The 24,779-nt window shown below is 42.7% G+C and overlaps 1 protein-coding gene across 1 annotated transcript in view; it reads left to right on the top strand.

The window, feature by feature from the left end:
• COL8A2 (collagen type VIII alpha 2 chain) overlaps positions 1 to 24,779 on the top strand; it is a 215,048-nt gene that overhangs the window by 106,316 nt on the left and 83,953 nt on the right. The window lies entirely within an intron of this gene.

Genomic DNA, 24,779 nt, shown 5'->3' on the forward strand with positions numbered 1-24,779 from the left:
TTTGATAGAGTAGTCGTTTTTTTATTGCGTTCTTCTCCCCCTGTCCCTACTGGGGAGGTTTCCCCTAACTTCCTGCCAGGAAAGGAAGTGATGAAGTATCTCTCCACTGGTAACACAGATAAATACATAAACATTTTTAGTAGAGTGGGGACGGCCTTGAACTTTTAACCATGTTGAAAAAACACAACCATTAGACCTGCATTGGTGCAGCTATGACTACGAGAAAAGTAGGTGAACGGCTGTGGCAAAGTTTTACCTTGGTTGGCATTATAATCTTTAAAGGAAAACTGTCATGAAAGATTATTGAAAGTTGCTAACACTGAACTTTTCTGAGAATGCTAGTTTCCTGGCTGTCATTTAATAGTGCCTGAGTCTCTGACCTGGAACAAGTATAAAGATAAATAGGTTTGACATTTTTCTGACACTGTGATTGTGACTGAAACATAGCAAAATCTGATACAACCAGGGTCTTAATTGCATTGTTACAATGGTCAAAGCTTGACTAATGTAAAGATTTCATGTCTACCATTTCATAAATGAATTGGAATTTGGCTAGTTCAGCAGGAACCAGACACATTTTGATCCATCTATAAGCAGGCTAGTTGTACAGAATTTGATCTCTCAAATTACTTCTGGACAACCAGCCTATTGAAAAACCTTAGCTCGATGATGATGATGATGATGCTGATGAGTGTGTTCTGATCGAGGGGAAGTCTCCCCGCTGTCAGAATACAATAGCTCCACAGGAGAGATTCTATCATCCACATGGAATTTGTGGATGGGAGAATCGATAAATTTTATTTATTTTCAGTTTCAATCTTTTTTATTTGGTTTTAACATGCAAAAGTTCCGCCCATGCAGGGGCTAGCAATGAGGTTGGAACAGGTATTAGATCATAAGAAGGGCAAAAATAAAGCGACACATAAATAAAAAAAAATGAGAGCTAACACAACAGTAGTAAATTTAGGTGTGAATCATACCGTCAGGATCCAGGGGTCCCAGAGAGGTTCCCCATACCTACGGGGCACCCCCTAGGCCCATTTTATTTTTAACCCATGCATAGCCTGCTTAGGGCACTGCAGCCTTGCTCGCTCAACACCACCGCCATTAGCAGAATGCCTTGTATTTGTTCAATGAATACAAGGCCTTTTTAATTGGATGAGGTGGAGTGGAGGGGCAGTGAAATCACAATCACCACCTAGTCCAATTATAGAAAGCTTTATTTATTAAAAAAATATATATATTGTGTTCTGCGAATGGGGGCATTGCTGAGCAAGCGACCCCCCCAGCTCAAGACCTTGAAGAACATGGCAATTACTGTAGTGGCGCCAACTACTACAGTGATCAGCTTCCACAATAGTCCCTCAGGCATCAGATATGCAATTTTAACAAGCTGGACCAATGCAAGTATACATTTAGGTCCCTGAACACTTATGCCGCGTACACACGATCATTTTTCGGCTTGTAAAAAACAACGTTTTTAAAAAATGTCATTTAAAATGATCGTGTGTGGGCTTCACAGCATTTTTCGGGTTCTGAAAAACGACAAAAAAAAAATTCGAACATGCTCTATTTTTTAACGTCTTAAACTATGTCATTTTTCGGGTTGTAAAAAATGATCGCGTGTGGGCTTTTACGACATGAAAAACCTGCGCATGCTTAGAAGCAAGTTATGGGACGGGAGCGCTCATTCTGCTAAAACAAGCATTCGTAATGGAGTAAGCACATTCATCACGCTGTAACAGACAGAAAAGCGCAAATCGTCTTTTACAAACACGAAATCAGCAAAAGCAGCCCCAAGGGTGGCGTCATCCGAATGGAACTTCCCCTTTATAGTGCCGTCGTATGTGTTGTACGTTACCGCGCTTTGCTAGAGCCTTTTTTTTTAACTATCGTGTGTAGGCAACCTCGTTTTAATGATGAAGTTGAAAAAAACGTAATTTTTTCTAGAGGCTGAAAAACTTTGTTTTTTACAAGCCTAAAAATGATCGTGTGTACGCGACATAACACTCCAAAACGCAAGTGCCACTCGGTACAATGTCCACCCACAGTCAAGTGATATTTTATTGTTGGGATTATTAATCTCTGCATATATTTTTTCTTTCAGCTAGTATAAGTATACTGTATATACATAGTCAAAACAAGAGACGGAAAGGATTATTGCTGTCTGGTTCTCTCTCTATTTTTCCTGGTGATCATTACCGGAAACTTAAAATCCAAAAGTTGTCACCTGAGCAGGAAATTAAAGGAAATCTTCCAATAGTGATAACTGTCGCTTTGTAGAAATTCCCTCTCACTTCCTGTTGCGTCTTCTAAACCAGTGGTTCTCAACCCTGTCCTCCAGTTCCCCACAACAGGCCAAGTTTACAGGTTTTCCTTTATCTTGCACAGGTGCTTTAACCACTTGCTTACCGGGCACATATACCCCCCTCCTGCCCAGGTGAAATTTCAGCTTCCGGCACTGCGTCGCTTTAACTGACAATTGCGCTGTCGTGCGACATGGCTCCCAAACAAAATTGGCGTCCTTTTTTCCCCACAAATAGAGCTTTCTTTTGGTGGTATTTAATCGCCTGTGCGGTTTTTATTTTTTGCGCTATAAACAAAAAAGAGCGACAATTTTGAAAAAAAATACAATATTTTTTACTTGTTGCTATAATAAATATCCCAGTTTTTAAAAAAAAAACACATTTTTTTTCTCAGTTTAGGGCGATACGTATTCTTCTACATATTTTTGGTAAAAAAAAAAAAAATCGCAATAAGCGACTGGTTTGCGCAAAAGTTATAGCGCCTACAATATAGGGGACAGAATTATTATTTTTTTATTTTATTTTTTTTACTAGAAATGGCGGTCGATCTGCGATTTTTATTGCGACTGCGACGTTATGGCGGACACATCGGACACTTTTGAAACATTTTTGGCGCCATTCACATTTATACTGCGATCAGTGCTATAAATATGCACTAATTACTGTATAAATGTGACTGGCAGGGAAGGGGTGACTGGGGGGGTGACCGATCTATGTCCCTATGTACAAGGGACACAGATCGGTCTCCTCTCCAGAGACAGCACCGCTGTCTCTGTGTGAGCCGGCAATGAGAAATGATCTCATATGTTTACATATGAGATCATCTCTCATTGGCCGCACAGATCGCATCGCAAACAGCCACTCTGATTGGCCGTTCGCGGCGATCTGTGATTGGCTGTGTCCAAGTGACACGGCCAACACAGACTTTCCCCGCAGCGCGCTCTGGAGCGCGCGCGGGGAACGCCCAAAGGGGCGGCCGTCGATTGACGGCCTGTTGGATATTCAGATCCGCGCTGAAGCCGTCATTCGGCTATAGCGCGGGTCTGTAGTGGTTAAATCAGAGACAATGGCTTGGTATTTTGGACAGCTATTTTATCTAAGAGAAATTCCCAAAACATGGCCTGATGGGGGTACTTGAGGACAGGGTTGAGAACCACTGCTCTAAAGGGACACAGACAACATTAAAAAAAAACTTATATTTGACATTGATGTATTTTATACTGATAAATTGATAGCTTTGTTACTAAGTTAGTTAATCATGTTATTATAAATATGAACTACAGTATTATACAAATTCTTTATTTGTGTATTTAAAACTGAACTCTAGCATTACCTTTGGTTTTGAACAGTTGTAAAGGCTTCTCTCTTGTATTGAGACTGCTTAGTCCGATTTCACTGCACACCATGGCCTTCTCACAGTGGCATTAGAAGCTGCATCAATTCAGATAAAATCTCTCTCATTTTCTAGCTGGAGGGTGTCCAGCATCATCTAGCGCTTTTATCCGTATCCTGACTTTCCCTAGCCTACGCCGTTATTTCACTGGATTTTGTTTCTTTTAATTATGGAGGATCGGCACTCAGAAATATATACAGGCATTGCCTAGGGTGGTCTTCATGCAAATACAGCCGGTCTAGGAATGCCCACTCCTCCAGACTGACACAACCATTCCCCCATTAAGACTTTTGGATATTTGTGTAGCGCTACCCCTGAAGAAGCTGCTGGATTCTTGGGGTTACTCTTTCCCCATTTCAGGTGCTTTTATAGTTCCATCAATTTATGCAGAACTTTACATATACACGTTCACATAAGTCCCTACCCTCAAGGAGCTTTCAATCTATGGTCCGTATCTCACAATCATACACTAATTTAGAGAAGATCCAATTAACCTACCAGCATGTCTTTGGAGTGTGGAAGGAAACCAGAGTACCCAGAGGAAACACACACAGGCACAGGGAGAACATGAAAACTTCAGGCAGGTAGTGCCATGGTTGGAATACTAACCAGCGACCCTTTTCTAGGCAAAAGTGCAACCACTACACCACTGTGCTGCCCATTAACCTTCTACCGAGACTACACTGACACACCTTAAAGTGAAATTATATTCCTTTCACTACAGCAATGTTGTGTCTCACTCACTAGCCAATTACATTTTTGGAAAGTCTTCCTCTTCCTCCAGGTTTTAGTCTTTGATTGGTCAGGCAGGATGGCATCTTTCCCATGTATGTGCGGGAGTTCATTCATATTGTCAAATGCAGAAATTGCACATTGAACTAACTGTTCATGTACAGCTCAGTGTACAGTGTTGACAGGCAGGTAAGTAGCTATAATGCAGATGAGACATAATGAAGTAGATTTACTAAAACTGCTGCATGTAGAATCTGGGAGCTCATTTTGCATAACGTGTGAAAATCAATGTTTCCCTATGGGAGCCGTCTTAACTGGTCTGGCACAAGTCAGTCCAACTTTGAAAATGCTCCCTGCACTACTTTGGTCCGAGTTTGATCCTACTTCAGCCCATTGAATATTACTGAAGTTGGATGAAAGTCAGATCGCCGTCTTGCCTGATCCGACTTTGGCATGCGACTTGTGCTCTGATGATCTTGAGGGGGAACTCCTTGCCAAATAAAAAAAAACGGCATGGGTTCCCCCTCTAAGAGCATACCAGGCCCTTCGGTCTGGTATGGATTTTAAGGGGAACCCCTATGCCGAAAAAACGGCGTGACGGGTCCCCCATATGTATCTTACTCTCTATGTATTTCTATGTTTTTTCTAATTTGATTTAAATGTGTTTTCGATTTTGAATGAAATTTTGCCCGAATTTAGGTTTGTTATTTCGGATTCGTTTAAATGTGTTACTATTGTATTTCCGAATAACAAAAAGTGATGTAACCGAGAAGTGATGCTGCATGTGAATCACCTGCTGCTGCTCTAGGCCACTCCCAGCCCGCACAGATCAAAACAAACAGGCCTAGCTTACAGCTATGCCTGATTAAATTTACCTGCACTACAAAAAAAAAACTACTTCTAGCAGCTACCTAAAGTAGAGGGTGCTGCATATATTATATTCTTTCTATTTTTTTTTCAAGTCTATTGTTTTTCTATTGTATTGTTTACAATGCAATTGTATTCTCTTTTTTTCTATTCTATTATATTATTTTGTTTTCTATTCCATTCTAATCTTTTCCATTCAATGCCTGATTAAATTTACCTGCACTACAAAAAAAAACTACATACAGTATATTATATTCTTTCTATTTTTTTCAAGTTTATTGTTTTTCTATTGTATTCTTTGCAATGCAATTGTATTCTCTTTTTTTCTATTCTATTCTAATCTTTTCCATTAGAATTTGAATTCATGCTATTCGAATTTCTAAAACAATATCTTTTCAAATTTTAAACACAGAGCTCCACGTCCTGTCAGGGGAGAGAGGAGACCGATCTGTGTCCCTTGTACATAGGGACATAGATCGGTCACCTCCCCCAGTCACCCCCCCTCCACACACAGTGAGAACACAATACAGGCACACATTTAACCCCTTCCTCACCCCCTAGTGTTAACCCCTTGAATGCAAGTCACATTTATACAGTAATTAGTGCATATTTATCGCACTGATCGCTGTATAAATGTGAATGGCGCCAAAAATGTGTCAAAAGTGTCCGATGTGTCCGCCATAATGTCGCAGTCCCAATAAAAAAAATCGCAGATCGACGCCATTACTAGTAAAAAAAAAAAAAAAAAAATAATAATAATAATAATTCTGTCCCATATTTTGTAAGCGCTTATTGCGATTTTTTTTTTACCAAAAATATGTAGAAGGATACGTATCGGCCTAAACTGATAAAAAAAAATTTGGAAAAAAAAATTGGGCTATTTATTATAGCAACAAGTAAAAAATATTGTTTTTTTTTTCAAAATTGTTGCTTTTTTTTGTTTATAGCGCAAAAAATAAAAACCGCAGAGGTGATCAAATACCACCAAAATAAAGCTCTATTTGTGGGAAAAAAAGGACGTCAATTTTGTTTGGGAGCCACGTCGCACGACCGCGCAATTGTCAGTTAAAGCGACGCAGTGCCGGAAGCTAAAATTTCACCTGGGCAGGAGGGGGGTATATGTGCCCGGTAAGCAAGTGGTTAAACATCCCTCATGCTTCAGGGAAAACAATAAGGTTTGGACAGGAAAAGCCAACTAAGCAATTCAATGCAATGTTTTAATTTGTGGATTTTTGGTAAGGTGAGACGGCTCTTATGACATGTGATCCAACCTTAATTGGTCCAATCAAGCAGAGTCTGTCCTACTGTAAAGAGGAAGAAAGAACAATCTGCAAAATAGGAGGACTGTCATGCAGAGAGATAGATGTGTGATAACCCTGCACGTCATACATATTTATGAGTCTGTAGGGGCTGTTTATAGGAAAACTACAGGTTGGAAGACTCAACACTTATAATCGACCCAAACAAATGCATGATCATGTTTTCTATGCTGCAATGAGCTCTAACATGATTCAAACACAAGAGCTGCTTTAAAGTAGATTATAAACAGATTAGAGAGATGTGACTAGTAATTCATCTTGTGATTTAGGTAATTAGCATGCAGTGCTGAATTGGTATTTTGAAAAGGAAATGAGGTCAGTGGAATAAAAACATTAAAAGCAATTTTTAGGAAACGTAAAGCACATGTTTCAAGAGAATTAATAAATGCACCGTTTTTATATGGGTATCACTTTCAAAGTAAAGATGAATTTCAGGTATGGATATTTTATACATAGTTTCCTTGGTCCAGCATGACATCATTGTACTGCCTCCCCACCTTGTTCAGAGAACACCTTGCATTCATTCAGAAAATACAAAGCATCCTCTGAATGGCACCGTGCCAAGTGGCTGACCTCCTATGTTCAGAATGCAGCAGGCCAGCCCCACAGCACGGAACTCAGAAGCTAGTGGATATTCACTGGAGCAGCGGTGTCTACTTCCAGCTTCCAGTGGCATCGGCCAGGTACCACTGGTACCATTAGTCAAGCTGGAGCAATGTAACTATGTATAAAATATCCATAATTGGAATTATTTTTTAAAGGAAATCCTAATGCTAGTTGCCCGAGTTATGGCCAAGTACAAGAGTTCTGACCTTACTAGCTACATGCCCATTCCAGGTATGTGACCCACAAAAGTACTGCAGCAAGAGACAGGGAACTATCTTTTTCAGGAAGCCAGTATTTGCAACATCCATGTTTCTCCCAGTACAGGTTTCATTTTATATTTAGACTGTTATAATTTTGGAGCACTTGGAACAGTGATTTTTGATTTCTCCTGAAATCCACTTTCCAGAGTGACAGTTCAGATTCTGAAAATTCCCACTGTAATGTTTCACATGCACTAAATTTGCAATAATAGAGCATGCTTCACTCTTCAAAGTATGAAAATCAATATTTAAAGAACCAAATGCTAAGAGAAATATACAAGTTGCCAATACTGACCTTATCCTAAATAAAATTGATGCCATTTTCCCTCACAAATAGAGCTTTCTTTTGTTGGTATTTAATCACATTTGCAGTTTAAATTTGTTTGCACTATAAACAAAAAAACACTGATAATTAAAAAAAAAATATATATATATATATATATATATATATATATATATATATATATATATATATATATATATATATATATATATATATTTTTTTTTTTTTTTACTTTATGCTATAAAATATTCCCAATATTTTTTTTTTTTAAATCGAATTTATTCACCAATTTAGGCCAATATGTATTCTGCTACATAGTTTTGATAAAAACAATTCAAATAAGCATATATTGATTGGTTTGCGCAAAAGTTATAGCATCTACAAACTATGGGATATCTTTATGGAATTTTTTTTATTATTGTTTTTATAATGGTGGCGATCAGCAATTTTTAGTGAGACTGCGACATTGGGAAGGACAGATCTGACACTAAGGGGTTGATTTACTAAAGGCAAAAAGACTGTGCACTTTGCAAAGTACAGTTGCCCTCTGCAAGTGCAGTTGCTCCAGAACTTAGTAAATGAGCAGAAGCTCTGCTGACTTTCATCATCCAAGCACGTGCAAACAAAATGCTGTTTTTTTTTATTTTCCTTGCACGAGTTTGGGTATTCTTTGCAAAGTGAAGCCTTATCTCATTTAAGTTCTGGAGCAACTGCACTTGCAGAAAGCAACTGCACTTGCAAAGTGCACAGTCTATTTGCCTTTAGTAAATCAACCTTTGTGACACTTTTTGGGGACCAGTGACACCAATACAGTGATCTGTGCTAAACAAAAATGCACTGTCGCTGTACTAATGACACTGGCAGGGAAGGGGTTAACATCAGGGCCAATCAAAGGGTTACATTTTCTCCTAGGGAGTGCTTTCGAACTGTGTGGGGGAGGTGCTTTGACTGGGAGGGAGACAGAGATCTGTATCCTGGCTTAGCAGAAACACAAGATCTCCATCTTCCCCTCTCACAGAAGGGTGGTCTACCCTGTTTACAAATGCAGACTGCCATCTGCATCTCCTGAGTACGATTGCGGTGTGCCGGTGTTCTGACGTTATGGTTCCCCCGCGTTGGTTAATGCCCTGGCTGGACTGCGCAGGCGCAGCGCATGCGCAAATGGAGCTGCCGAAAATCTCAGAGGATGAATAGCTGTTCTGTACCTGTAGACGGCGCATGCGCAATCAACACGCCACTCGCTCCTGATGCTCGGGGCAGGTTATTCATTGCTTACAACAAGAGACAGAATACATCAAGGGGCGGATGCTTTTCTCAAAGGGGCGGATGCTTTTCTCAAAGGGGCGGATGCTTTTCTCAAAGGGGCGGATGTATTCTTGAGCAGTGATCTTTTGGGAAATGGTTTTCTCAATAAACTAAACGTCTTTGCGGGGCAGATTCATTGAAGGACCCTCTTATTTGCACACTTTGTAAGTACACTATTACATGCCCCGCAAAGACGTGTAGTTTATTGAGAAAACCATTCCCCAAAAGAGCACTGCTGAAGAATACATCCACCCTTTTGAGAAAAGCATCCACCCTTTTGAGAAAAGCATCCGCCCCTCCTTGTATTCCGTTCCTTGTTGTATGCAATAAATAACCCGCCCCGAGCATCAAGAGCGAGCAGCGTGTTGATTGCGCATGCAAGGTCTACAGGTACAGAACAACTGTTCATCCTCAGAGATTTTCGGCAGCTCCATTTGCGCATGCGCTGCGCCTGCACAGTCTAGCCAGGGCATTATCCGAAGGGGGACCCATACCGACAGGACAACCGCTGGACCTGTTGATTGGCACCCCAGACCCAATGCACAAAATCCCATACAGGTACGGGATTTCGTGCAGAAGGGCCGCCCTGCCGCAGTATATCTGCGTGGGGTGGTCCAGAAGGGGTTAAACTGTTAAGTAGGGAACCACACTATATTACCTAACTACATTCTAGCACATATCCAGGAGGGTGCTACAGTAATACGTGTGGTTGCTGAGTGATATTGTACACTGCCTACCAAATATTTCGGAAAAGCAGGAAATGTAATTTTTGGCAATTATGATTTAGAATCTCAGATCTGCAACGAAAATCCTATTGGCAACACACACATGTGTACGGGCTATCTTTCTGTAAACAAGATGCGTATCAAGTGATAAAGGATAGCCTAATATTTTATTTCTGTTTCCTCTTCGCTCTCTGACCCAAGTTATGTGCTTTTATTGTAATAATAGAGCGGAACATGCTGAATGTTGCCTCCCCCCCCTTGTAACTTTACACACCTAGGAGCAGGGCAGCCTCTCCCTTGTTATGTCTCAAGTCTTCCCAGTGCCCAGCAGACCGCACTGTCCCACAGAAACTTATTTGAATATAAACCGAGTTCCTAGGCAGCTTTTTCTCATTTTCAAACTATTTCATATCAGACCTTGGCCTGTCGTTTGTTTTCTTTGAATTTGGTTGAGAAAATGGTCTACATTTTTAAGGATATATCTGCCTAGGAATCTTGGCAGGCGAAAAGACATATATCTAAACACACAGCAAATCTGAAACAGGAGGCGCCTATTAGCAAGAAATAAACAAGATTTTCTGCTAGCCTTGGAACAGGAGCATGATGGAAATAGATGATACTGAGTAGTGACAGAGGGTTGGTGCTCTTTAACCAGTTCTTACTTTCTTAGCAGCTGGCGCATTTACGCTGCTGAAACACTGCTTAAAGCTGCCTAAAGCTGCTCCAGCTTTACTTTCAGTCTCACCCAGCTGTACAGGCTCTTCTCCTGTACAGAAATTGCTTACTCCTATTTCACTGTACACTGTGAACTTCCCACATTGTCCCTTAGAAGCTGCAGCAATTCAAACAGAGTCCGCTGAATTTACTGTCTGGAGGACATCTAGCATCAGTGGCCATAGAGGGCGCACGGGCGCCGTCCCCCCTATCCATGCGTCTGGCCCCCTGATCTACATATCAGGGCGCCGGACTATGGATTCCAATGGGGTGGGTGTTTTTTTTGTTCTTGAAGCACGTTATTAGAGCCAGAGGCTCTAATAGGCTTCAAAAAAGGGTGGGCTCTGGGGCGCAGCGCACTGCCAGGTCCCGAGCCCACCCAGTTGTGTGACGATAGCAAATATATTTTTGCTATTTTCAAACTAAAGTTCCTCCCTGCCAATCAGGAGGCAGATCGTGAGACCTGTTTCCCGATTGGACAAAGCGTGAAGCGATCCTATTGAAAGCCTGACGCTTAAGCGGAAGAGAGAGGAGACGGCAGAGGAAGGAGCTGGAAGAGCAGACACCGGAGCCACTGGCTGCCCAGGGGGGTGGTTGTTTGCCGCCCCCCAAAAGTAAAAAACCCACCAGCTGCCACTGTCTAGCATTATCTAGCTCCTTTCTACCCAGCCTTAGTGTCCCTTTCATTCATTGGATTTCAGTTCTTTCATTCATGGAGGCTCAGCATTACAGGGAGTGCAGAATTATTAGGCAAATGAGTATTTTGACCACATCATCCTCTTTATGCATGTTGTCTTACTCCAAGCTGTATAGGCTCGAAAGCCTACTACCAATTAAGCATATTCGGTGATGTGCATCTCTGTAATGAGAAGGTGTGTGGTCTAATGACATCAACACCCTATATCAGGTGTGCATAATTATTAGTCAACTTCCTTTCCTTTGGCAAAATGGGTCAAAAGAAGGACTTGACAGGCTCAGAAAAGTCAAACATAGTGAGATATCTTGCAGAGGGATGCAGCACTCTTAAAATTGCAAAGCTTCTGAAGCGTGATCATCGAACAATCAAGCGTTTCATTCAAAATAGTCAACAGGGTCGCAAGAAGCGTGTGGAAAAACCAAGGCGCAAAATAACTGCCCATGAACTGAGAAAAGTCAAGCGTGCAGCTGCCAAGATGCCACTTGCCACCAGTTTGGCCATATTTCAGAGCTGCAACATCACTGGAGTGCCCAAAAGCACAAGGTGTGCAATACTCAGAGACATGGCCAAGGTAAGAAAGGCTGAAAGACGACCACCACTGAACAAGACACACAAGCTGAAACGTCAAGACTGGGCCAAGAAATATCTCAAGAATGATTTTTCTAAGGTTTTATGGACTGATGAAATGAGAGTGAGTCTTGATCGGCCAGATGGATGGGCCCGTGGCTGGATTGGTAAAGGGCAGAGAGCTCCAGTCCGACTCAGACACCAGCAAGGTGGTGGCGGAGTACTGGTTTGGGCTGGTATCATCAAAGATGAGCTTGTGGGGCCTTTTCGGGTTGAGGATGGAGTCAAGCTCAACTCCCAGTCCTACTGCCAGTTTCTGGAAGACACCTTCTTCAAGCAGTGGTACAGGAAGGAGTCTGCATCCTTCAAGAAAAACATGATTTTCATGCAGGACAATGCTCCATCACACGCGTCCAAGTACTCCACAGCGTGGCTGGCAAGAAAGGGTATAAAAGAAGAAAAACTAATGACATGGCCTCCTTGTTCACCTGATCTGAACCCCATTGAGAACCTGTGGTCCATCATCAAATGTGAGATTTACAAGGAGGGAAAACAGTACACCTCTCTGAACAGTGTCTGGGAGGCTGCGGTTGCTGCTGCATGCAATGTTGATGGTGAACAGATCAAAACACTGACAGAATCCATGGATGGCAGGCTTTTGAGTGTCCTTGCAAAGAAAGGTGGCTATATTGGTCACTGATTTGTTTTAGTTTTGTTTTTGAATGTCAGAAATGTATATTTGTGAATGTTGAGATGTTATATTGGTTTCACTGGTAAAAATAAATAATTGAAATGGGTATATATTTTTTTTTTGTTAAGTTGCCTAATAATTATGCACAGTAATAGTCACCTGCACACACAGATATCCCCCTAAAATAGCTAAAACTAAAAACAAACTAAAAACTACTTCCAAAAATATTCAGCTTTGATATTAATGAGTTTTTTGGGTTCATTGAGAACATGGTTGTTGTTCAATAATAAAATTAATCCTCAAAAATACAACTTGCCTAATAATTCTGCACTCCCTGTACATTTGGGGCGTTACTGAAAATCAGACTGCATAGGAATGCCCACTTCTCCAGACTGGCATCCACCTATCCATTTACCCCGAGACTGAGGGCTCTTAACCTCCCTGGCGGTATGATTTTTTCAGAAAAAAGGTGCTGAAAGCGGTACCATTATTTGCAAGGAAATTTGGCGTTTTATACTGTAGGTCTGTAATTTTTAGAAATAACTCACTTAAATCTGACCAAACAAGAGTCTAATAGGCATCCCGGGTATGACATTTTTTTAAAAACAAAATTATAAATTATAATATAATAAATAATTATAAATAATTATAACAAGTAATAATATAATTATAATAAAAATGATTCAATAATGTAATCAACTCAAAATCACAAAAATGTTCTCAGTTGCAGAATTGTCGCTGTCATTATTTTTTTTTTTTTATGACGAATTTCCCCACAAATCGCTATCGCACAATTCTGCAAGTGATTATAATTTATTATCGCTGTTTTTTAGCTGATCTAAAACTATTTTTTACATAAAGGGACACTTTTGGTTGCTATGGACAATCTACAGTTTACAGGCAGAAAAAAAAGGTTTTTATTAGTTAAAAGTACATGTAGGACACTGGGCAGACCACTAGGGACAAGGAGTGTGTGTATTTTTTACATACAGTACTGTAATCTATAAGATTACAGTATACTGTATGTAATGTGTTTGTTTACATTTTAGAATTTGGCGCCGTTCTCCGCTCCCGTGCGTCGTAACGTCGCAGGGAACGGAGATCGACATCACACAGAGGCACTGTGTGAATCGAGCGAGGTCCCACTCGCTCGCACAGTGCGGTGGCATCGCTGGATCCAGGGACAAGGTAAGTAAACACTCTCTGTGTATCCAGCGAGGCAAGCCGAGACTGACTCGGGGTTACCGCTCGCAGCAGGAAAATCTCACCCCGAGTCAGACTCGGGAATACCGCCAGGCAGGTTAAAGTAGTAGTAAACCAGATTAAAAAAAAAAACCTGTAAGACAAAGGTATAATGTGCTAGTATGCATCGCATACTAGCTCATTATGAAATAATTACCGTATTTATCAGCGTATAACATGCACAGGCGTATAACACGCACCCTAACTTTAAGAGGGAAGTTTCAGGAAAAAATCTTTCCACAGCCCCCTGCGTATAACACGCAGGCACAGTTTACCCTCTATTTTCAGGGTAAAAAAGTGAGTGTTATACGCCAATAAATACAGTACCTTAGAAGGAACCCCTGCAATGGTGCCCTCACACCGCTGAGACGGCTGACATCTTTCACTGTTTCTGTTCCGGGTTCGTGGGCTCCGACACTGTGACATTATTCCTGCGCAAAGGAGCCGTCAGTCATGGAGCAGGGCCCTGAAGAAAGGGCACAGGGGGCCATTCCTTTAGAGTGCATTCGCTGATGATGTCAGCCGCGGTGTATATAGTAAATATCTCCCAAACGGTGCAAGTTTAGGAGATATTTATAGTATCTACAGGTAAGCCTTATTATAAGCTTACCTGTTGGTGAAGATAAAAAGCAAGGCTTTACTTCATCTTTAAAATAGGAAAACTGAGGCAAGGTGCTGTGATGTTTTCTGGAAGATTTATACGTTACTCTACTGGCCCCTCCCACTAGCCTTATATGGATTTGGTTTGGATTGAATAAGGGAGTGTTAGTTTTTATTTCAGCCTGCATCCCCGCTGCGGAGAGTACCCTTTCTGTTTGACCTAGTGACTATTGTCACAGAGACAGAGGCATAACCATAACCTTCAGGGCCCTGGTGCAAGAAACCATAAGGTCCCCCCCTGACCTCTAGTCCTAGGGCCCTTTACTCCCATTGTGATGCCCTTTATTACAGTCCCACAGCGGCCCTGTGCTGCCATCCTGGCAGAACACAAGGGTCCAGTCACAAGTGCACCAGGGTCCAGTCACAAATCTTTGTGACCCTGGTAGTTCTGCCACTGTGTTCCACCTGTATTTAGGTACAGCCAGGTTCCTCCCCCCTCTCATTCTCCCCAGTACAAATCTTCTTTCCCCCATGCCAGCATAAATACTCACCCCAGTTCTGTCACAAATCCTACCCCTATTCTACCTACCTATCCTCCAACACCCACTCCCCTAAAAAAAACACAAATCCTCTCCTCTTCTAATACAAATCCATACTTTCCAACTGTCCTGGTTTTAGCGGGGCCTTCCAAAGATACAAATGAAATCCTATGTATCTGGACTAAAGGTCTGTTCACACCAGAATGCCATGAGGGAAACCTGTGTTTTGTGTGCATTTTTCCCACACTGCATTCAAAATGCACTGCTGTAGTAATCTGCAGCGGGTGTCAATTTAATAACTCCCCAAATGGTCGCAAATGCAGTATGATCGGAAGTATCATGCGATTCAGTTGTTGTGCCTTTTGTAAAGTAGAGAATGCACATCTCTTGATGCAGACTGGCACAATTTCAGCCCATTGAAATGAAAGGGCTAAAATTCGCACACCACCTGAAAGGCATGCGAATCGCACAGGAGCACACAGCTTGCTCCTTTGTGATTCGTCATGTGAACCAGCTCTGGAACCCAGTGCTGAAAAAAGTTCCGGCACTCGGCTCCACTAACTTGCCTGGTGGGGGCACTAGCTTGGGCACCTGGGCGGATTGCCCCCGAATCTCTAGAAAGGTGCTTGTGATCCCAGACACTACAATTATCCCCTCAATAGCAGCCATTTTATCTTTGAAGAAGGGAGGAAGTTGTCAAAGAACAACACTTGCAGTGATTTGGTGGGGTAAGAGGATGCTGTAAAGTATGTGGTAGGGGACACTTTGGGAGGGAATATTTGTATTTGTGTTAGAAGGGGGGTTGAATATAAAATCCGACCCCCGCAGCACAAGTTCTCTCCCCTCCCAAAGTGCCCCCTACCACTTAATGTAGCGGGGTGTCAAACTCAATTTCATTGTGGGCCGCATCAGCATTATGATTGCCCTCAAAAGCGTTGTATCTGTAAGATTAGATGTCCAGCGCATCCCTCCCTTTACATAAGATGTCAAGAGCCACCCCACCATCAGAAGTTGAGTCCCCCACTCTCCGTTACATCACAGTGCATTCCCCTTTCCTTATACTGCTGCTGGGAAGAAGCTGGATGCATTGCTTGAAAGCAGAAAGTAAGGGTCTGGAGGAGGACCAGAGGAGGGCTGGAGCTCTCCTGCAGCTGCAGGAGAGGTGTGAGGGCCACATGAAATGGCCTGGAGGGCGGGATTTCGGCCCACGGACCTTGTGTTTGACACCTGTACTGTACAGAATTCTCTTATTACACCCCCCCCCCCCCAAATAATCACGCATGTGTTCTTCTATAACAACTTACCCCCCCCCTACTTCCTCTGCAAATATAAACCTCAGATCAGCAGGGGACATGTAAGGATGTGTCCACTCTCCTCCCCTCCTGTCTGCGTATAGGAAAACATCCGAGCCGAGGAGGAGGAGGGGGAGTGGCTTCAGTCCATGTGTTAGTGTGAGGTCTGTATCACCTGGACATCCAGTGCTTCAATATTTTGAGCCAGATGTTCATTTGAACTTATAGTTGTTCCAATAATATCCCAAACTATTAGACTAAGGATACATCAGGTGAACAAATGGGCCAGTCCTTTGGCTTAACTGCTTATCTAATTATGGTTGCACTATCTGGTTGGACATTATGGGCCAGATTCACAAAGAGATACGACGGTGTATCTCCTGATACACCGTCGTATCTCTGACTTAGGCCCGTTGTATCTATGCGACTGATTCATAGAATCAGTTACGCATAGATATGCCTAAGATCTGACAGGTGTAACTGTGTTACACCGTCGGATCTTAACTGCAATTCAAAAATGGCCGCGGGGGGCGCTCTCGCTGATTTACGTTGAGAAATATGTAAATCAGCGAGATACGCCAATTCACGAACGTACGCGGGCCGACGCAGTGTTGTTACGACGTTTACGTAGCGGTTTTCCCAGCGTATACTTACCCCTGCTTCTATGAGGCGCAGCCAATGTTAAGTATAGCCGTCGTTCCCGCGTCGATTTTTTTTTTTTTACGTCGTTTGCGTACGCCGATTCTCAAACGCGCTGGACGCGAGTTACGCTCACGCCGAAACCAATGACGTCCTAGCGACGTCATTGGGAGCAATGCACGCCGGGAAAATTTGAGGACGGCGCATGCGCATTTAAATCGGCGCTGGGGCGCGCCTGATTTAAATGCTACACTCCCCCTAGCCGCGGAATTTGAATTCCGCCGGGGGATTTACGATCCGCCGCCGCAAGTTTGGAGGTAAGTGTTTTGTGAATTACCCACTTGCCTCTCAAACTTGCAGCAGCGGATCTTAAATCACATAGGTCACGCGGATCCAAAGATCCGCTGATCTATGTGAATCTAGCCCTATCTCACTATAGAATGTTGCTTTCACATGTGTGGTTTACAGCAGTATTTACCTCTGTCTGGAAATCATAGTACCCTCTAAACAACCAACAGTACAAACAAATGACAACCACCCCAACCTATAAATGGTCTTTACAGCAAGGAGCACATGGAAGGGTGATGCATGTCTAAAAACAATATATATATATAACAGATATACCTGCCCTTAAAGTGGTTGTAAAGGATCAGTTTTTTTTTTTTTAACTAACAAACATGTCATACTTACCTCCACTGTGCAGATAGTTTTGCACAGAGTGGATCCTCCGGTTCTGGGGTCCCACGGTGGCTCCCGCTGCTCCTCCCCGCAATAGCTAACCCCCTCTGGGAAGCTCTCTCTATCTTACATCTACTGACCAACCAAACTATCGCTTTCAGAATCACCAATATAGAAGACTCAGGTCAGCACCTCCTCTTGCTTTTCTCCCCACATTCTGGCTTTGGGCATATAGATATGAAACTGTAGTCAAATTATTATCAAAGATGTTGGTTGTTTATATGCAGAGTCGGCTTAATCTTTTTTGAGGCCCATATGTAGAAATTATTTACGAGGTCCCCATACTGTATTTTTTTAAAGGCTGAGCTCCATAGACATCACTGTTTTCAACCTATCAATGGCAACCTAGCCACTTTAAACATATAAATGCCCTCAAAACCTATGCTGACTATCTTTTGTAAGAAAGATTTATATGCTTACCGCTCTGGTCTGGTCAGGAGATCTGGCACCCCTGTGTCAGCCAGCGGCGGCTGCAGGGGAGAGAAGGATGCACCAACAATGGATGGGTCATAGAAGCCTATGAATGATGTTCCCTGTTATTATCAGCCCTTGTCGAGCGCTCTCTCTTCTCCCCTGCAGCTTCCACTGGCTGACACAGGAGAGATTACATGACCAGACCTGAACGGCCTGAAAATAGGTAAGTATATACATCTGTTTTACACTGGCAAGATGTTAGGATGGGGGAGGGAGCATTTTTAAGATTGGTTAGGTCTAGTTAGTTAGGTCTAGCCTGAAATTCTTCTGGTTGTGAACTAGAAAGGACCAATCCTAGGCCTGATGTATTAATATGTTCCTACTAAGATCAGGAGTTACTATTTTATAGCCATCAGGCCAAAAGCTTTTAACCCTGAACTTTCTCTGAGCCATTCAAAATCGAAAAGTATTGAACAACATGCATGAATACCTTTAATAGACACTATTATACAAACAAAGGAGGTTTTTAAAATTTAATATTTTTAGTAGGACAAGATAAAACATATGAGTTTGCATTTGTAATGCTTTATTAGGTAAAAAATGTGCACTACTTTATTGGATAAGATCATACATATTTCCATTTCCATTAGGGAAAGAAAGCCAAATGGCCTGTACAATTTAACCCTTTTTTGGCCATATGTTCCAGAATATGGATTACTTGGTCTGAGGTTTGAAAGAACAGTAGAGCTGAGGGAGTATTTTGGCTGAACACCTTCCTTCTATGTAATCTCTGAATCATTGTTCTCCACAGTGAGACATTAAAGCAGCCCGGCAAAACTTTCACATTTCTGAAGTGCTGCAGGATCTGTTCCACTGTAAACAATGGAAAGTATTCTAAGTCTTGCAAGAGAGTGTAAATATGCATGTGGAACACAGAGAAGGAATTCTGGCAAAGATTACACACAGGTGAACAGAATTCACTGGGGCACAGTGTCTGACATCTCAGACTTTCCAGTTAACTGTTCTACTCCGTCTGTATAACAACTGAACCCATTAGGAATCATGCACACTAGGCGTTTAGTCCCAGTCCATGAGTCTCTGACATAGAGGTGCAAGCGGAGGGCACAGGTGCTTCATCCAGCTCTGCTACCGGCAGCCTGTCAATTAGAGGTTAAAAGCTGCTGCAGCAGGACATTGCTGGAAGGCACACCTAGCGGTACAGTACATAGCAAGAGGTATCTTGCTTGTGCTCCATGCATTTTTCCCAGGGTGCATACTGCATTAAACATAAGCACTGCTGGGTGCACTGGCCAATCAGCTGGCATATGTCAGGCTGCTGACAGCAGGGCTGGATGGTGCACCAATACCTTCCACCCACACCTAAAAACTGGAGTCTTATGCACCAGGGCTAAACGCCCAGTGTGGATGTGGCCTTATGCCTTGCACACACGACCGGAATTTCCGATGGAAAAAGTCAGACAGAATTTTTTCATCGGATATTCCGACCATGTCCGTGCCCCGTCTGAGTTTTTCCATCGGAAATTCTGACGGACTTAGAAAGAGAAAGAGAAAAAAATTTCTATCGGAAATTTCGTTCGTCTGCATGGACGTGTATGCAAGACAGCTTGAGCGAAATTCCGTCAGAAAAATCCATCTGAGTTTATCCCGATGGAAATTCTGATTGTGTGTACGGGGCATTAGACTGCAGTACAACATGGTTCACCAATAACTATATTGCTCATGACATGCTTCGACGTCCTTGCTTATTGATAACGTATCCCTGAAAGTGTCCCTGTGATCTCAATACCCATGACAAGATCATAAGAAAATCATCATCTGCGTGAAATTAGAGTAAGTACATAGTTCAGAGGGTGGGGCAGGGGTGGAACCCACCGCCAAGCAAGGACCTTAATACAAAACAGAATCACATAGGGTTAATCCATGGTCCCACTCCCCACACACGCTCAAACTTCAGAGGACACCCTCTGTTCAGGTACCTCAGTTTATACAGAGGCAAGACAGCATTAACCGCATCTATCCATGCCCCCACCGTGGGAGGGGCCCTGGAGGTCCATTTGAACAGAATTGCCTTTTTGGCGTAAAAAAATAGCAGAGACATTAGCAGCTTGGTATACCTATGCCTCTGCTCATCATCCTGTACCCCTAGCAGAGCCAGCTCCGGAGAGACCGGGACATCCAGATGGAGACGGACATTAATGGTCTCAAAAACTGCGGACCAATAGTCTGAGAGCCTGGGACAGGTCCAGAACATGTGAATATAAGTACCCTCCGGAGAGCAACATAGCGGGCAGTTCGGGGGGCGTTGCGGATAGATCCCATGCAGTCTCTGAGGTGTAAAGTACACCCTATGTATTTTTTTTTTACTAGTAATGGCTGTGATCTGCGACTTTATGGCGGACACATCGGACACTTTTGACACATTTTTGGGACCATTGTCATTTTTAAAGCGATCAGTGCTATAAAAATGCACTGATTACTGTAAAAATAGCAGTGAAGGGGTTAACCACTAGGTGGCGCTGAAGGGGTTAAGTCAGTACTAGGGAGTGATTCTTACTGTTAGGGGGCGTGGCTACGAGTGACACGTAACTGATGACCATTCCCGATCAAGAGGGAACAGCCATCAGTGACATGTCACTAGGCAGAATATGGGAATGCCTTGTTTACAATGGCATCCCCCTGTTCTGCCTTTGCCGACCCCATTCGCGGGCCGCCCAGGAACACCGAGCTCCCGGGACCCGCAAGCACACTCACGAGGCATGTGGCGGGCGCCCGCAGGGCGGCAAATTTAAAGGGACGTACAGGTACGCCCATTTGCCTGCCGTGCCAGTGTGTCGACGTACATCTGCGTGCGGCAGTCGGCAAGTGGTTAAAGGCTAAAGAGACAATTTACAAGCTGATTTGCCACTGGTGCTACGTTTTACCGGATAAACCATTAAAAAAAAGTTATTGTCAAAGGGTATTAGCATTAAAAGCAGGTGTGTGCCCCCACTTTTTAATGGTCTTGTGTGGGATTAGGGTAAATTACAGACGATCTATCCTATTCTGACATTTTTGAATCAAAAAGGGCTGGTAACTCGGATACTCTTAAATAAAAGTCTTTTATTGGAATCATGGGTACACGGGTAAAAGCTATATGTTAACGCGTTTCGTCTAAGAAGCCTTTATCAAAGCATACATGTTTGATTTAAAAACTGAAACAAAGTAAGCACTCCAAATGGGGCAGGTGCATCCTGATCAGAAGCAATCGGAAGAAATCAAAACAATTAAAAACACATGGAGAAAAGAAAGGAAGAAGCACAGCAGGCATATGAAGGACATATAAGCAAATAAAACATGTTTAAAGTGGCACAATAAATGTATCAAAACAATGCGATTATGTTAGAAAAAGATTTACCGTATATACTCGAGTATAAGCTGACCCAAATATAAGCCGAGGCACCTAATTTTACCACAAAAAACTGGGAAAACGTATTGACTCGAGTATAAGCCTAGAGTGTCCATCTGCATGCCTCACTGCACCTCACTTTGCCTCACTGTGTCTATGTGCATGCCTCACTGTGCCCATGCCTCGCTGTGCCTCACTTTGCCTCACTCTGTCCATGTTCATGCCTCACTGTGCCCATGCCTCACTGTGTCCATGCTTCACTGTGCCCATGCCTCACTGTGCCCATGCTTCACTGTGCCCATGCCTCACTCTGTTCATGTCTCACTGTGCCCATGCCTCACTGTGCCCATGACTCATTATGCCCATATCTCCTTGTGTCCATGACTAGACTGACGTTTAACATGGGAGTCTATGGAAGGGGTGTCCGGCTTTGAAAAATCGGTGCTGCCCAGCCGTAGTTTCCCCAGGCAACAAACTTTGCACACTTGTAGAGGAGAAATGGGGCTACATGTGAGCCAAGGTACCAGGTCCCCAAAGTCTGGGAGATCAGGCACAAAAAGGTGACGCGAGTATAAGCCGAGGGGGGCATTTTCAGCACAAAAAAATTTGCTAAAAAACTCGGCTTATACTCCAGTATATATGGTATGTCCATCCTATCATTCAAGCCATACGGTTTTCTAGTATTGAGGGTATGGATCCACCACACTTCACGCTCAAGCAAAATACGATGAGTGTCACCTCCTCTTGGGTTTTTTTTTTCTTATCCTATTCTGAAATTTCATTGAGCAGCATTGACAATTATGGGCTTGTGGCAAACATATGCTATTTGTAACTATTTCGGACAGAACTAGAGAACTGTAATAGTGATTTGAGGTGCTACAGATTCAAGAATGCAGTTTTCAGCTTTGATGTATAACTAGTCTATTTGAAGCAATTAGGAAATATAAATTGCAGTTGAAGTGGAAATGCTAAAACTCTTAAGAAAGGAGTAGACTGAGAAATAGTTTGTTTGAAGCCAAATAAAATGATAAAGCCTCATTGTGAAAAGCACAGCTTATAATCATTGGGACCAATTATGATTGTTATACCATGTTGGAGCCCTAGATTCTTTTTTGTAAACTTATTATGTGCTATAAAATGTATTTTAACTATTATATGATGTTTTATTATTATTATTAGTTTGTATATACAGCAAGGGGCGGACTGACAACTCATGGGGCCCCCAGGCAATAGGAGATTATGGGGCCCCGGGCAATAGGAGATTATGGGGCCCCAGGCAATAGATTATGAGGCCGCACAGTATACACACACGCACACACACACATACAGTATACATACAAAGTATACACATACAGACACACGATATACACACATAGGCCCGGATTCAGAAAGGAGATACGACGGCGTATCTCCGGATACGCCGTCGTATCTCTGAGTGTGCGTGGTCGTAACTATGCGACTGATTCAGAGAATCAGTTACGCATAGATTTCCCGACCGTAAGTGTCTTACACAGTCGTATCTTAGGCTGCATATTTACGCTGGCCGCTAGGAGGCACTTCCGTATTGTTACACAATGAATATGCTAATTAGGTAGATACGCCGATTCAGAAACGTACGTCCGGCCGGCGCATTTTTTTACGTCGTTTACGTTAGGCTTTTTCCGGCGTAAAGTTACCCCTGCTATATGATTTTACGTTGTTTGCGTAAGTCGTTTGCGAATAGGGCTGTACGTAAGTTACGTTCACGTCTAAAGGATTGACGATTTGTGGCGTAATTTCGAGCATGCGCACTGGGATTTTTTCACGAACGGCGCATGCGCTGTTCGTAAAAAAAACGTCCAATACGCGGGGTCACAGTTAATATACATAAAACACGCCCACATCATCCACATTTGAATTAGGCGGGCTTATGCTAAGGGCGCAATTTGTTTCTGAATACGGAACTTGCGCCCTAATTTACGGCGGCGTAACGTATCTGAGATACGTTACGCCCGCAGAAAGATAGGCTATTCTATCTGAATCCAGCTCATAGTATACACACACACATACAGTATACATACACAGTATACACACACAGTATACATACACAGTATACACACACACAGACACACAATATACACACACAGTATACATACACACACTGAAAAGGTACTGGAGAGGCAGGGCAGCTATAATCTTGGGATTTAAAAAAAACACAAATTTTTGCATACTGTCCCTGGTTTTACTGAGGCTGACAACCCTGATGGGGCCTCCTAGTGGCATGGGGCCCTCGGGCAGTGCCCGAGAGCCCGAATGGTCAGTTCACCCCTGATATACAGTATACTAAACTCCCCTAGTTATGGTGTTATAACTACTTTACACCGTATGTAGACATCAGTCAGCAGGGATAAAATGCAGAGATGGTAAAACACATTCGCAGACATCTGGCTGCAGAAGAATTGAGAATAATGAGACATTAGTATGGTTGCCAGCTATCCAGAGATGTATAACCAGTATATAAAAAATAGAGGTTAATTAAGGAAACCCGTGAGGCTATAAACATGGAAGCTACCACCGTTGACTTCTATTTAAAAGGTGAAGGTTCCATGACTGTTTTCTGATCATGGCTTACTACCAAGTGAGTTTCTGATGTGGAAAAGGCAGTTAACCACTTAAGACCTGGACCTTTATGCAGGTAAAGGACCTGGCCAGTTTTTGCGATTCGGCACTGCGTCGCTTCAACTGACAATTGCGCGGTCGTGCGATGTGGCTCCCAAACAAAATTGGCGTCCTTTTTTTACCACAAATAGAGCTTTCTTTTGGTGGTATTTGATCACCTCTGCGGTTTTTATTTTTTGCGCTATAAACAAAAATAGAGCGACAATTTTGAATTTTTTTTAATATTTTTTACTTTTTGCTATAATAAATGTCCCCCAAAAAGATATCAAAAAAAATGTTTTTCCTCAGTTTAGGCTGATACGTATTCTTCTACCTAAAATTGATAGCGTTTACAAAATAGGAGATAGTTTTATTGCATTTTTATTAATTTTTTTTTTTTACTACTAATGGCAGCGATCAGTGATTTTTTTTGTGACGGCGACATTATGGTGGACACATCGGACAATTTTGACACATTTTTGGGACCATTGTCATTTTCACAGCAAAATATTCAATAAAATTGCATTGTTTACTGTGGAAATTACAGTGCAGTTTAGGAGTTAACCACTAGGGGGCGCTGTAGGGTTATTTGTGACCGCATATGTTTTTCTAACTGTAGGGGGGCAGGGCCGGACGTGTGACGTCATTGATCGTGTTTCCCTATATTAGGGAACACACGATCAATGAAGCCGCCACTGTGAAGAACGGGGAAGCTGTGTTTACACACAGCTCTCCCCGTTCTTCAGCTCCGGGGACCGATCGCGGGACTCCAGCGGTGATCTGGTCCGCGGGTCCCGCGGCCGCGGT

This window comes from Rana temporaria, chromosome 2 (assembly GCF_905171775.1).
Source record: "Rana temporaria chromosome 2, aRanTem1.1, whole genome shotgun sequence".
Classification (NCBI taxonomy): Eukaryota; Metazoa; Chordata; class Amphibia; order Anura; family Ranidae; genus Rana; species Rana temporaria.